Here is a 14,808-nt window from a genome sequence, read left to right on the forward strand (position 1 = left end):
TACACCGAAAACTATGGTACTTTCCGCAGCAAATACTGTAGTATATACAGTATATACTGTGCGTGCACACACACACACACACACACACACACACACACACACACACACACACACACACACACACACACACACACACACACACATATATATATATCTCAAACAGACAAGCATATCTATTACTGTATATGCAATTTGACTGCATTTCAGTATTAAGGGTTAAAATAGGCTTTAATGTAAGGGAACAAAGATGTCAGCAGCCAAGGAAGGACTTGAAGGGGTCAATAAACACTCAGCAAGTATCTAATCTCTTTTTAACTGCACTGAAAACTAAAGTTTTGGATGAATCTTTGCTTTACAGTCCTATTTTTTTGCACGCATTAGCATCTGATACCCAACACTAGCCAGGTAAGGGTGGAGTAAAAAAAAGTAGGATAGAAGAGTAAAGCAGCCTGTTAAGCTCAGAGTGCAGAGGTTCATTCCAGCACAAATTGACTAGCTGTCTATGGAGTGGTGTAGAGCATTCTACTTCATAAACCTGTAAGGTGGACTTTGCAAGCTTTACAAGATTATGTGAAGACAACCTGAAAAGAGGAAGAGGCTTGCACTGACTTATTGAGGGAGAACAGTAGTGATCTGGACAGCTCTCTAAGTCCTCTACTTAATGATTTCCATGAAAGCAGTAGGGAGGCATGGGGTCACATGGAGAAATTATGATATAATTTGAGCAGATAATGGTCAGATTCAGCATTTGTTCATCTCTTCTTCATGGGCTTCTGGATTTAGAGACAGCAGTGTTATTTAGCACTGTTTTTTAAGACGTTTAGGCTGTAATAGACAGCAGGCTAAAGTGGCATCGGAAAGATGTCTAAGTGGTCTGTTAGGAGTAAACACAGCCCAAAGTTTGCTTAAAGCTGATTTTGCTACTGAAGACACCGGGGAGTGTAAAAGTAGCTGTTTCAGGGCTTATCTTGTAAAAAAGAATATGAATTTGCTAACGTTCCCAGACGTGGGCACTTTTCTTGTTAAAGTTGTTTGATATTAATAGCTGCATTTACTTGGCTAGAAAAACAAAAGGCTGTACATTTTCCACATCAGTACTCCAAAGCCTGCTAGGTCATGCATGACCAACAATCCAGAGCACTGACTTACAAACATTCTCTGAAGTCCTGAGACTGCCAGTTTTCCTAGGTAATTATTTATGAAGAAAGGAAGTTCATTATTCCATAACCTACTACTGCTTGGGGACTATTGTTGAATGTATAAATACATTTAACTCTTCATATGCCACATACATCTTAAAGAGAAGCAGTCCCAAAAAAGGTGTTGGAGATACAAGAGAAAGTAAGAGAAGTTCCCTGTCCGGCAGCTGTCACTGGTACATGTTTCCCTACCAAAAAATGTCCCCTCACTTCCCATTCTAGTAACAAATCAGAATCTTTTTGCTTTCTGTCCCAGCAACAGTAGTCAAAAGGACAAATAAGAAAGAAAGATATTCTTCCTAGTGAGGACACCGACATCAATAAAAAGCCTACATTCATTAGTAAAATTTGACTTTTCAGCTTGGAAATTATTATTATTCAGGATTTATATAGCGCCAACAGTTTGCGCAGCACTTTACAACATGAGGGCAGACAGTACACTTACAATACAGTTCAATACAGGAGGAATCCGAGGTCCCTGCTCGTTAGAGTTTACAATCTAGAAGGGAGGGTGAAGTTGAAACAAAAGGTAATAACTGCGGGGGGGATGAGCTGATGGAGAAAATGAAAATACAGTTGTTAGGTGTGGGTGGGGTAGGCTTCTCTGAAGAGAAGGGTTTTCAGGGATCGTCTAAAAGCTAATAAAGTAGGAGATATAGGCGGACAGATTGGGGTAGGGCATTCCCTAGGATTGGAGAGGCTTTGGAAAAGTCCTGGAGGCGAGTATGGGAGGAGGTGATGAGGGAGCTAGAGAGCAGGAGGTCTTGAGAGGAACGAAGAGAATGAGTAGGTTGGTATTTAGAGACTAAGCTAGTGATGTAGCTGGGGGCAGAGTTGTGGATGGCTTTGTACGTAGTTGTTACTATTTTTAATTTAATTCTCTGGCTGAGTGGAAGCCAGTGGAGGGATTGACAGAGAGGAGTAGCAGACACAGAGCGATTGGTAAGGAAATGCTTTAAGCTGACAATAAGAGGAATAGGCTTAGACATTTCAAGTTGGCCCTTCTAGATGGAGGTTGGATATTACTGATATGTGACAATATATCATGCTTTTGAAGCCTCTGAACTTATGGGGGGGGGGGGATGTAAATTCCATCTTTGGGGAAAGCTCAGGACTTCAGGAATGCCTCCAGTCACATGCATTGCAACATGAAGACTCATATCCTACAGGCTACGCTGAAACTAAAAGAAGCCTCTGTGGGGACTTACGGACAATGCCACAGACATTTTACCCCTGAGAGAGAGATCATACATATAAATAATGGGACAAATGGAATAAAAGGCTGCACTATTATAACAGAATAAGAGTGGACATTTGACATATTATATTTGCCTATTCACAAATGATTTAAAGGAAATCTATAGTGGCTTTTATTGTATTTTATGCATTTATTCATGTGTTCCGCTCTAAAAAATTAAGTACAAGCTTAAAGTTTTTTTCTTTTTTTTAAAATCAGGACTTTGATTAAAACAACATAAAATTGTTATTTAAATAGGTGCAAATGACCATTGTATATACGGTCACTTTACATTTCTAGATTTGGATGAACATAGACTTTAAGACCCCTTTCACACCACACCGCCCATTGCGTCAGCGGTAAAACGTCGCTATTTGTAGGGGCGTTTTACTGACGGATTTGCGGCACATTTCGGCCGCTAGCAGGGCGCTTTTACCCCCCGCTAGTGGCCAAGAAAGGGTTAAAACCGCCAGCAATAGCAGCGTTTTGCCGGCGGTATTACAGTGCTGCCCCATTGATTTCAATGGGGAGCAGCGGTGGAGGAGCGGTAAATACACCACTTCTTCACCACACCAAAGAAGCTGTTGGCAGGACTTTTTTCTGACATCCTGCCAGCGCACCGCTGTAGTGTGAAAGCCCTCGGCTTTCACACTACACACAATGGTGCAGCTTCTTTAGGGCGGATTGCAGGCGCTATTTCTAACGCTATAGCGCCTGCAAAACGCCCTGGTGTGAAAGGGGTCTTAATCTAGTTTAAACACTCTATGCACAGTTGTTCTTATAATTCCCTGTTCAGTTGTTTCAGGTTTAATGCTACATAACTGCCTTAAGACAAAGAACATCTGACTAACTAAAAGTGCTTTGGAATGGCAGTCAGAATCAAGCAAACATTTGAACATTTAAAAGATTTGAGTTTTGCAGTTTATCACTGCCCATATGTATTTATTGTGTTATGGTTCTGTGGCTTTTGGGTGAAAAGGACAGGCTAGAAGTGAATGGTTTATGTTTTGCTGAAGGCCGTGCTGTCTAGTAGCAGACCATGCTCCATTACTTTAAAGAAAATGGAAATCATATAGCCCATTGTCTGTACTGTGAAATATCTGTGCTGATGAAATAGCAGGCTATGCTTCATGCCCAGAAAATTCATAGGGGAAAAAAAAAGGATGTTAAAGGCACAAAGTGCTCCAAAACTTTCTGCAGCCAAAGTAAACCCAGTACAAACTCTTGCAATTCAAACTGAGCATATTATGAAAAATAGACAAGTAGAAGTGTTCTTCAGGAGCTCAGCATTAAAAGTTAGATAATGATTTCTAGAAAAATACAAAGTTACATGCAAATCCCAGCTTTTCGTGTAAAACCCAACCCACCTTGATTCCTGAGTCTCCCTATAATTTGTCAGGTGGCTTCAAGATGGGCCGGGCAATATTTAGGTTCTACAAAAAAAAAAAAATGCACTTATAACCTAAGGCATATCTCTAGCCAAACCTTTAATTTAATTCTTATTTTAGATAGAACCTGGAATTGTAAGAACCTCTGTCAGGTTTTTATTGCTCCCTGTATTTGCCCCGGTGACTATTGTCATCACGTTTTGGGACAGAAAGTGATGGGAAGCCAAACTTTTACAGTTGTCACCAGTATGGGAGATGAGGGTAAATCTCCAATGTAGACACCTGTTCCAGTGACGAGGGATTTCCCCACTTTAGAAAGATACATTTTTTTGGGAGCGGAACAGGAGGCAAGAAATAAAAGTAAAATCTCCCAAACTAGACACAGACAGAAAAAAAAAACAGACATGGGTTTTAATTATTCCTTGTAGAGAAGGTCTCCTTATGGCTGCACATCTATGTCATCTCTGGGGTGAGTGACAACCTCAGCCTGGACTCCAACCAGGCCATGCCCCAATGTGTTTCGCCCCCGCTTTTTGGAAATTAGTCATCATTCTCTACCTCAAATATTCACAGGAGACAGGGGTGAGCTTCCTCCCTTGCCAACACTCCCAGCAGAGGATGCCCAGGACTTGTACCCCACTTAGAGTGGCACATCATGCTTTTTTAATTACCACATTTATCGACGTTTAACACACACTTTTTTTACTGAAAATAGAGGGTAACTTGTGCTTGCGTATTATACGCCAATATTTTTATTTTTTTACCAATGCGGGGGTGGGGATTGGGCGGTCCGCCTCGGGTGTCACCCATTGGGGGGTGTCAGCTGACCAGCCTCTCCTGGCCCTGGTACAGCGCTGCTAGCATACTTTAAAGTTAAGAAAACATTACTGCCAGTCCTTTCTCATATGCCGCTCCTCCTGTGTCACTCTCAATGTAAATGGAAGCCTCTGTATACTGCAATTAACGCCGCTCTTTCTGTCCGCTCTCCTCTTCCCGCTCCACCTCCTCCTCCAGTGTAGCTTTTGATTGGAGGAGGAGAGTAGTCATGTTACTGTTAATGAAACAGCAGAGGAGAGCAGTCACATGACCGGGTCCACGAGAGAGCGGCATTAATTGAGGTATTTCGATACTTCGATTTACAGTGACACTGGAGGAGCAGTGTATGAGAAGGGGCTGACAGTGATGTTTTCTCAGCTTTATGCTGCCAGTGCTGTCCCAGGGGACTGGTAGTGCAGGGGGCTTTATAATAAAAGGGGGCTGTGTACTATGCAGGGGTCATGCGTAATGTGCACGGGGTCATGCGTAATGTGCAGGGGGCTGTGGAAAGTTTTTTTTTTTTTCCTGAAACTTCCCTCTTAAATTTAGGGTGCGTGTTATATGCCGATAAATACTTACTATCCAAAACTAAGACAAATAAAATATGGTTATAGATGCACATTTTTATCTTGTTATGTTATATTTGTGCAGATTCAGGATAGATGAAATACAGTGCAATAAATAAAATAAATGCCTTTGTCCATGTCTGCTTTGTTTTTGGAGGCACTTTTAGGCAGAGAAAAGTCATATTCCATTATGTTTGGAACAGGAAATTAAGCCTTTATCCTATGCACCACCCTCCTTCTGTTTGTTCCATATGGCGTTTTTCTAGTACACAAAATAAGTCTATCCAACACAGCACCATTCCCCAGCTTTAGCCATGAGAATATAGGCATACAGTCAGAATAATATGACTACAGGTGCATCTCAAAAAAAAAAATCATCAAAAAGCTTATTTCAGTAATTCAATTCAAAAAGTGAAACATATATATACCGTATATACTCGAGTATAAGCCGAGATTTTCAGCCTCTTTTTTGAGGCTGAAAGTGCCCCCCTCGGCTTATACTCGAGTCATCGCTGTCTGCCCGCTCGATCAGCGTGTCGAGCAGACAGACAGCGGCCATTCTATCATTCAAAAGCCGCGCCTCCGGCTCCGCCTTCGCCTGTGATAGGCGGAACACTGAATTTCCCAGCAGCCTGTGTTCCGCCTATCACGGACATCGTATCATCCTCGTACTACGGACGAGGATGATACGATGTCCGTGATAGGCGGAACACAGGCTGCTGGGAAATTCAGTGTTCCGCCTATCACAGGCGAAGGCGGAGGCTTTTGAATTTTACAATGGCCGCCGAGGCGCCGACGAAGAGGGCACGGGACGGAGGCAAGGCAAGGCACGGCACGGGACGGGACGGAGGCAAGGCAAGGCACGACACGGGACGGAGGCAAGGCACGGCGGCAAGGCACGGCACGGGACGGAGGCAAGGAGGCAAGGCACGGGACGGAGGCTCGGGACAAAGGCTCGGGACACAGGTAGGCTGGACACACACACACACACACACACACACACACACACACACACACACACACACACACACACACACACACATGGATGGATGGAGACACACACACACAGGGATGGATGGATGGAGACACACACACACAGGGATGGATGGATGGATGGATGGAGACACACACACACAGGGATGGATGGATGGATGGACACACACACACACAGGGATGGATGGACGGACACACAGGGATGGACGGACACACAGGGATGGACGGACACACAGGGATGGACGGACACACACACAGGGATGGACAGGCATGTCTCACCCTCGGCTTATACACGAGTCAATAAGTTTGCCAGTTTTTTTGGGGGTAAATTGGGGGCCTCGGCTTATATTCGGGTCGGCCTATACTCGAGTATATACGGTAATATTAATTTTACACACCTAGTGATATACTTCAAGCATTTTTTTTTTTTTTTTGACAATTACGGCTTACAGGAAATTTTAATATAAAAATGTATTAAAAATAAATATACAGGTTGCAGTTACATAAGCAGAAGATAAAATCTCATTTTGTAAAATGGCAGGGATGCCAACAGTGTTCCACCTGTGGGACATGACCCCTGATGATGTCAGACGGTGTTGGCGAAACGTGTCAGATTCTGTGATTTTTGCCACGTCACTTTTGCCACTTGTTGAAACCCAGGTGGAACGCTATTGACGCGTCCCTACCATTTTACAAAATGCTATTTTATCTTCTGTTTATGCAAGTGCAACCTGTATATTTTTAATACATTTTCTAAATGGTACTGCACTATGAGGCACTTCTGTTCTTGCCTTTTTGATGGCATTTCCATTTGGTGATTGTGCCTAACTCTGAGCTGCCGTTTCTTTGGACATCCGTTTGTCTTGCTGTTTTTGACTTCTTGTCATGGGTGTCAATTTCATCTGGTGAGTAGGACATTTGCCTAGAAGTTGGTGAAAGAAGATGCAGTGGAAACATTAGCCATATATGTTTTCTACACCGTCACGTTTGATGTATAGAAGAATTACCAGCACTTTATGTGGGTCTAACTAATCAGTGGTGGATAGTCATTATAAATAAATATAAATATATGATTATACATTTCTTTTTTAATGTTTTAGTATGAAATCACAGTTGTTTTTCTTAATGCAAGCTATAAATAAACCTGCATCTTAACGACCTGACCAGAGCACTTTTTTTGCAATTCGGCACTGCAATTGCGCGGCCGTGCGATATTGTACCAAAACAATTTTGACGTTCTTTTTTTCCCACAAATAGAGCTTTCTTTTGGTGGTATTGGATCGCCTCTGTGTTTGTTTGTTTTTTGCGCTATAAACAAAAAAAGCGACAATTTTGGAAAAAAACTCATTATCTTTTACCCTTTGCTATAATAATCATCCCCAAAAATATATAAAAAACTTTTTTTTTCCCTCAGTTTAGGCTATGATTCTTCTTCATATTTTTGGTAAAAAAAAAACGCAATAAGCGTATATTGATTGGTTTGCGCAAAATTGATAGCGTCTACAAAATAGAGGATAGTTTTATGGCATTTTTATTAATAATTTTTTTATTAGTAATGGCGGCGATCTGAAATTTTTATCGTGACTGCGATATTATATCGGACAATTTTGACACATTTTTGCGACCTTTGGCATTAATACAGCGATCAGTGCAATAAAAATGCATTGATTACTGTAAAAATGTCACTGGCAGTGAAGGGGTTAACACTAGGGGGAGATCAAGGGGTTAACTGTGTTCCCTTTCTGTGTTCTAGCTGAAGTGGGCAGGGAACTGACTAGTAGACATGTGCACACTGAAATATTTTGTTTTGGAATTTCGCTTTCGTCCGAAAAATACATTTATTTAGTTACTCCCTAAATTCGTTTTTATTTAATTTATTTTGTTAAAAAAATGCATTCGTCCGAAAATCCGAAATAATTAAGGTCGAATCTGTCGTTGAAGGCTTATGGTGTCCGTCGAATGTTCTAAGAAGATTCAACGGAGCAGCTAAACTGTACAACGCTGCAATCGTACATTTCCAGTCGAATGTTCCGCCTACAAGCTATAGTAGAATTCTAATGTTGTATGACACTAGTAATTATATTTATTAATTATTATAACTAGTCAACCAACATTAGAATTCTTCTATAGCCTATGGGCGGAGCGTTTGACCATAAATGTCCACTCACGGTGACTGCTTCGTCGAATCTTCATGACAAATCTTTTCTCTCTATGTCGAATAATTTTGGATTAATAGTTAGGTTAGTCACATTCAACCTTTTTTGCTATTGTCTCTATAATGTTGAATATTTTTTCTCTATGTCGAATCTTTTCTCTCTATGTAGAATAATCTTGGACTAATAGAGCTAAGGTTAGGCACATTCGACCACAGGTTCGATGGACACAGATCGCTATTGTCAGTGTCATGTCGAATCTCCTATCTATATCGAACTGTTGTCACAACGAAAATAAAGCATTTGTTTATGTTGGATATTTCGGTTTTCAGATTCTGCGCGCTCGTTATCGTTTGCCAAACGATAACGAAAATACCCGAAATTCAGACGAAAGTGAATGCACATGTGTACGGACTAGGGGAAATGACAGATCGCTGTTCATACATTGTATGAACAGATGATCTCTCACTTCTCCCCTCAGAGAACCAGGAGCTTTGTATTTACACACAGAGCTCCTGGTTCTCACCGTGTTATAAGCAATCACGAGAGCCTGGTGGTCATCGAGACCGCCAGGCACTTGCATCGGCTCGGGGGACGGGCGCCTGCGCCCCTAGCGTCCACCTTTGGAGCTGATGTAACATGACCCCGATTTGCCTGCCCATGCCATTCATGATTGGCAAGCAGTTAAAGAACGCTACTGTTGTAGAGCAAGGCTTCTGAGCAGACCTGTCCGTGGTGGCAGTGTGTGTTGCAGATGCTTATTCTAAAATTATAATTGATATTGCTAAAATTACGAGTCTCCCCGGCTCGGTGGTGGAAGTTAAAGGGTTAATTGTGTAATTAGCCCAGTGGCAATCTCAGGCGGCTGGCACCTAGATTGTGGTCCCGCAACCAGGAAAATCTATGTGCTGGGCGCAGCTGAGAGTGGCATTGTTATGTAAGTGACAGCATGGTGTGAGGTTGGCTGGTTCTTAGTCACAAGTTAGCGAGGAGGGCAGGGATCTGACATCTGCGTTCATCAAATATTATGACAACTGCCCCACCCTGTTTTCTAGATTTCTATATTTGAGTATTAAAGCAGTTGAGCTAAAATCATGGTTGGAGGCATGAAACGACATTGGTGGGAGGTTGTTGTATCAGTTTTGGGTGGGCTTATCGTTCAACATGGCCTCTTTCATACCAAGTGGCCATTCAAGTTTGAGCACGTAATGTGGGAATCTTTAGGTATCCAACCACCTTCTCTGTTCATCCTTTTCAAATATTGTTTCTCCCTTTTTTTTCTCTAGAAAACTAATTAAACTCATTAAAGATATTTTGTCTAGCTTGGCACAGATTTAAATCCCTTTCATGCCTCATCAGACTTATTAATATGACAAAAGGAGTTGTAAAGCTGTTTCTCTGATATGGGTTTCAGCTTGCTTTTATTTACCACTAAACCCATATGCAGTAGATCGCCAAATGTATGATAGCAGCCTTTGTGCTTCATCTCCCAATGTTGGCTTTTTATATGCATCTTAGGAAGTGCATCTTGCGGTTTATGTGTTTCTCTAATGTTTATTTTCAGCCAGAAAGCCCATTATGTGATAGCTGACGGGATTAGACGCTTGGTTTCCTACACACATTGTAGCGCTTATTTGCATTTGGGTGGAAGTTAAAATCATGTTTACTGTGCATTGTCTGCTGCAGATAAAAAAAAAAAAAAAGGATCTGGCGTGTGTGCGTCTCACCGTTTTGCTCACGTCTTTGAAATTGGAAACAAAATTAGCTAATTATACTCTGCAACGTGTTGTGATGTAAATTGGGGATTCATGTATGAAAGACAAGCTGAGGAATTTGTATTTTTTATCGATGTTATGGATGATCACATAAACGTAAGCTTTTGTGATCATCGGAACCCGTCATACTATGAACACCATGCTTGTCTTGTGCTTACAGTATTGGGCCAGCAAACACCTTGGCGGTTGTAGTCTAAGCCCTTGTACACACGGTCGGAGATTCCGACAACCAAATCCGTCTAATTCCGAGTAATCCGAGTAATTCCGACGGATTAATTCCGGAAGAGGTCCGGAAGTGATGTTGCACACACAGGGTCGGACTAAGTTGTCGGAAAATCAGATTATACATAACGTGATGACGTTATTTCGTTAGGACGGGACTATGTTCAGGCTAGTAGCCAATAGCTTTGGTCTAGGAATTTGATCTGAGCATGCGTGACACTTTGTCCGTTGGAGTAGGCTACACATGATCGGAGTATGTCCGATCGGAGCATTTTGTCTGAAAATTTTACTGGCAAGTTGGAAAAGTTGGTCCGTCGCATATTCCGACGAAAACAGTCCGATGCAGACCACACACAGTCGGAACATCCGACAAGACGGTCCGATAGGAAAAATTCAGTCGGAATCTCCGACCGTGTGTTCAAGGGCTAATGCTGCAATACACGCAGGGCTGGATGTTTCATCTGACCACTGTGGGTTATTAAAAAATATGTCTGGATTAAAAATCAAAACATTAACAGTGCTTATTGTGAATATCTATAAACTTTCAATAATATAATATTACATATATTGCAATTTTAAAAAATTCCCATGTTTCGCAAAACCTCATATGCAGCATAATTTACAGCATGAACACCATTATCAACCAATGTGCTGAATATCAATATAAAGAGGCAATGTCCATTAACACCCTTTTTCACTGAAAAACAATAAATGAAGTTCAGGCTTCCGATCCAACCAGGTTTTATGTGATAAATATACAGCCTTTACACCATCACCGGTACACCATGTGAAAACCCCTTTGTTAATCTACTCACCAGAGAGAGGTAAGTATATGTAAAGCCTGTAAAATCCTCTCAAGCTGAAGCAAATGTGTCTCCCTTCTGTATATACAGCGGTCCTTATCAGGAACGGTTCAGTGTGGTAGCTCGAACATGTAAACATACAAGGGGATGCTTTCCATAGTGTAAAACACTTTATTGAAAATGCTAAAACCCCCACGCATACAAGAAATGCTTACAAGATTGTTGTTTTAAAACAGTATGTCTCACACAGCTCTGTATCAATCTCACCCACGCCTGTAGTTCAAACGAACCGCCTGCTACCATGAGTCCCGTGATGGCGCTTGGCTGTGATCGACAGGTGAGTTGCGTGATCACACTGTGACGTGTTTCGTCATTTTGACCACTGTGGGTACTGTGCCAAGGTTCCATGATGTTTATAGAGCCATTAAAGGAGAGATGAAGATTCTGAAATTAACTGCTTCCATACTGAATTCTGCCATTCCTGGCATGGTGAGGTTTTTGAAGTTGTAATTTTTTCCTACAATTTTTTGCAAAATCAAGATTTTTTTTCCTTTTTTTTTCACAAAATTGTCATATTATCAGGTTATTTCTCATACACAGCATATGCATACCACAAATTACACCCCAAAACACATTCTGATATTACTCCCGAGTACGGCGATACCACATGTGTGAGACTTTTACACAGTGTGGCCACATACAGAGGCCCAACATGCACGGAGCGCCATCAGGCGTTCTGGAGCACCCAGGACAATTCTGACATTTCTCTCCTACATGTAAAAATCATATTTTTTTTGCTAGAAAATTACTCAGAACCCCCAAACATATATATTTTTTATGGCGGTCATTGCAATTTTTTAATGTCACACTATTTTTCAAATGTGATTTTTTATTTTTTTGGAAAAAAAACACTTTTATGAATAAAAAAAAAAACGAATGTTAGCCTAATTTTTTTGTATAATGTGAAAGATGTTACGTTGAGTAAATGTATACTGAACACGCTTTGAAATTCCGCACACTCATGGAATGGCACCAAGCTTCGGTACTTAAAAATCTCCATAGCGTACATAGTTACATATTAGGTGAAGTTGAAAAAAGACACAAGTCCAAGTCCAACCTATGTGTGTGATTATGTCAGTATTACATTGTATATCCCTGTATATTACGGTCATTCAGGCGCTTATCTAATAGTTTTTTGAAACTATCGATGCCCCCCACTGAAACCACCGCCTGTGGAAGGGAATCATGCTGGCAGGCTGGCGTGTGACTGAGCGAGGCGACCAGGCAAGTGTTTTTTGGGAAGCCGCTCCCCTTCTGAATATGTGACTGAAGGGACGTTGCGTTGCGGCCATCTTGGCACTCCTGCACTCGTCCACAGTAAGCCTAGTGTTATAAGTTGGCAAGCAGACATCTTTATACACCCACCAGAGTTATGCTTTCCACAGTTATTTTTAACAGTAAACTCAACTTATATTTCACTAAATGAGCTGAGTTTACTGTTAAAAATAACTGTGAAAATCAAGACACCGGTGGATGTATAAAGATGTCTGCTTGCCGACTTTTAACTCTAGGCTCACTGCTGACAAGTGGGGGTGTACCAAGATGGCCGCAATGCAACATCACTTTGGTTGCATATTCTGATGAGTAGTGGCTTTCTGACATCATCTCTCACACTACATTACCACAGCTCAGCTTCTGACAGAACACCATCACTGTGCAGGCGTGGGCAGCAGAGATTACATTATCTCTTACTGCCCTCCCTGACTCTGGCACACAGCCACTGGCAAGTGACAATACGCATCTTGTGGCAGGCGACATTGGCAGTGACAAATCTCATCTGGTGACAGGGGATGTGGCAAGTGACATGGCAAGTGACAATCCGCATTTGGTGGCAGCCGATAGTGGCAAGTGACACGCTGCATCTGGTGGCAGCCGACGGTAGCAAGTGACACGCTCAGGGCTCCGACTGATTCATTATGGTGAGTTGAACTATTTAATTCTATAGTACAATGTAATAATAGAAATAATGCACTTCAATCATCCTGACACCATATCAACCATGGCCCTGTGATGATTGAAGCGCCAACACCAGCCATTGCCCCGACAAATTGCCCGCAAAATTTTCTGGCAGTGCCCCTCCCGAGACTAGGCTCTGGATCCACCCCTACTGGAGCACCTGTGTGGGACACCCTAAAAAGTTTGTTCTGGTGTCCCACAATAGTGTTCCTGCGTCCAGATGTGTAAACAGCTGCTGAGTGTCCTCTCCTTATACTAAATCAATTTTGCATTTCATTCTAGTTAAAAAAACAATCTAGACAATAATGTATTAAACTTCTTTTAATAGAAATAGGCCTCAACAAATGTAGTTAACCTGCACCTGGCAAAAACATTGTATTAGTGGGCGAACAAACAATGTTTACTAAGAACGATTAATGTGCCCATGAACCTGAAACTTGCCATTTTAAACTGTACAACAGTAAAGAAAAGTACATGGAGCAGCACTAACATAATAAGAATAGGAACACACGACAAAATACTTTTATGCAGCACTCTCTTTATTCTTCTGTGCTGATCCTGCTCCCTCAATTTTAGGTCTAACCATCGTTTCCTCAGTTGATCCTTCGATCGCTGTGCCCCCAAATTCTTCTGCAGACTTTTCACAACTTCTGTCATGATCTTGGCCTTTCTGACATCTGGGTTTGGGTAAGGTCCATGTTTACCGTCATAGTCGGCCCTCTTCATGATCTCCACCATCTCACCCAAGGTCATATTAGAGGCCTTAAATCTCCTCCGGGATCGGGATGTTTGTGGCTCTGGGCTTTTACCCTTGCTGCTCTCTGCTGCATGCACCTGTTATCTCTCCGTCGTGTACTCTCCCACTGCGCTGAGAGAGACGGGGCCGGGGATATACTATAAAGAAGGTCAGGGGCGGACGGAGTTTCACACATGCGCAGTGTATATAAAGCATAACGCGTGCATTGTACGTACAATCTGTGAGCGGAGGACGGAGTAGCGGAAGCGCCAATTGTTCTAATAAAGGTACAATTTTAACTTGGGACATTAGTGGCCTATACTGCTTAGAGATTGAGGCCTATATTGTGACAAGATTATGTGAGTTTAGCCTGACAGGGTATGTCTTGTGTTGTGTCCTGCAGAGAAAATGGATCGACTCAACAATCATGATTTCCTCCCCCAATTCATTGATTTGCACAGAGAGCTACCCTGTCTGTGGCAGACAAAACGCCCCTTTTATACAAAACAATTAAAGAGGAAGGCAGCGCTGGATAAATTGATGGAATTTGTGAATCTGCAGATCCCCACGGCAGACATTAACTATTTGAAGTGCAAAATTGGTTGCATGAGGAGCACATATAATAGGGAGAGCAAGAAGGTCCAGGATTCCCAGAGATGAGGAGCAGCAGCAGTTGATATTTATGTACCCAGGCAGTACAATTTCTGTCAGACCAGACTGAAATCAGGCCATCACTCTCAACCCTTCCTTCCACCCCAGCTGAGGCTTCCGACATCCAACCTGGGCCTTTCACCCAGGAAGAAGGTGTGGAGGAGCCCAGCTTGAGTCAGGTATAGCATTGTTCAACATATTTCTCAAATTTGTGTGAACAATAAACTAAAATGATGTCCCTTTTTCATACACA

At 42.0% G+C, this 14,808-nt stretch overlaps 1 protein-coding gene across 1 annotated transcript in view; it reads left to right on the forward strand.

The window, feature by feature from the left end:
- HHAT (hedgehog acyltransferase) overlaps positions 1–14,808 on the forward strand; it is a 568,477-nt gene that overhangs the window by 410,152 nt on the left and 143,517 nt on the right. The gene's annotated exons all lie outside the window — the stretch shown is intronic.

The sequence above is a fragment of the Lithobates pipiens genome, unplaced genomic scaffold (genome assembly GCF_037356315.1).
Source record: "Lithobates pipiens isolate NorthernLeopardFrog02 unplaced genomic scaffold, aLitPip1_a1.2 Scaffold_18, whole genome shotgun sequence".
NCBI lineage: Eukaryota > Metazoa > Chordata > Amphibia > Anura > Ranidae > Lithobates > Lithobates pipiens.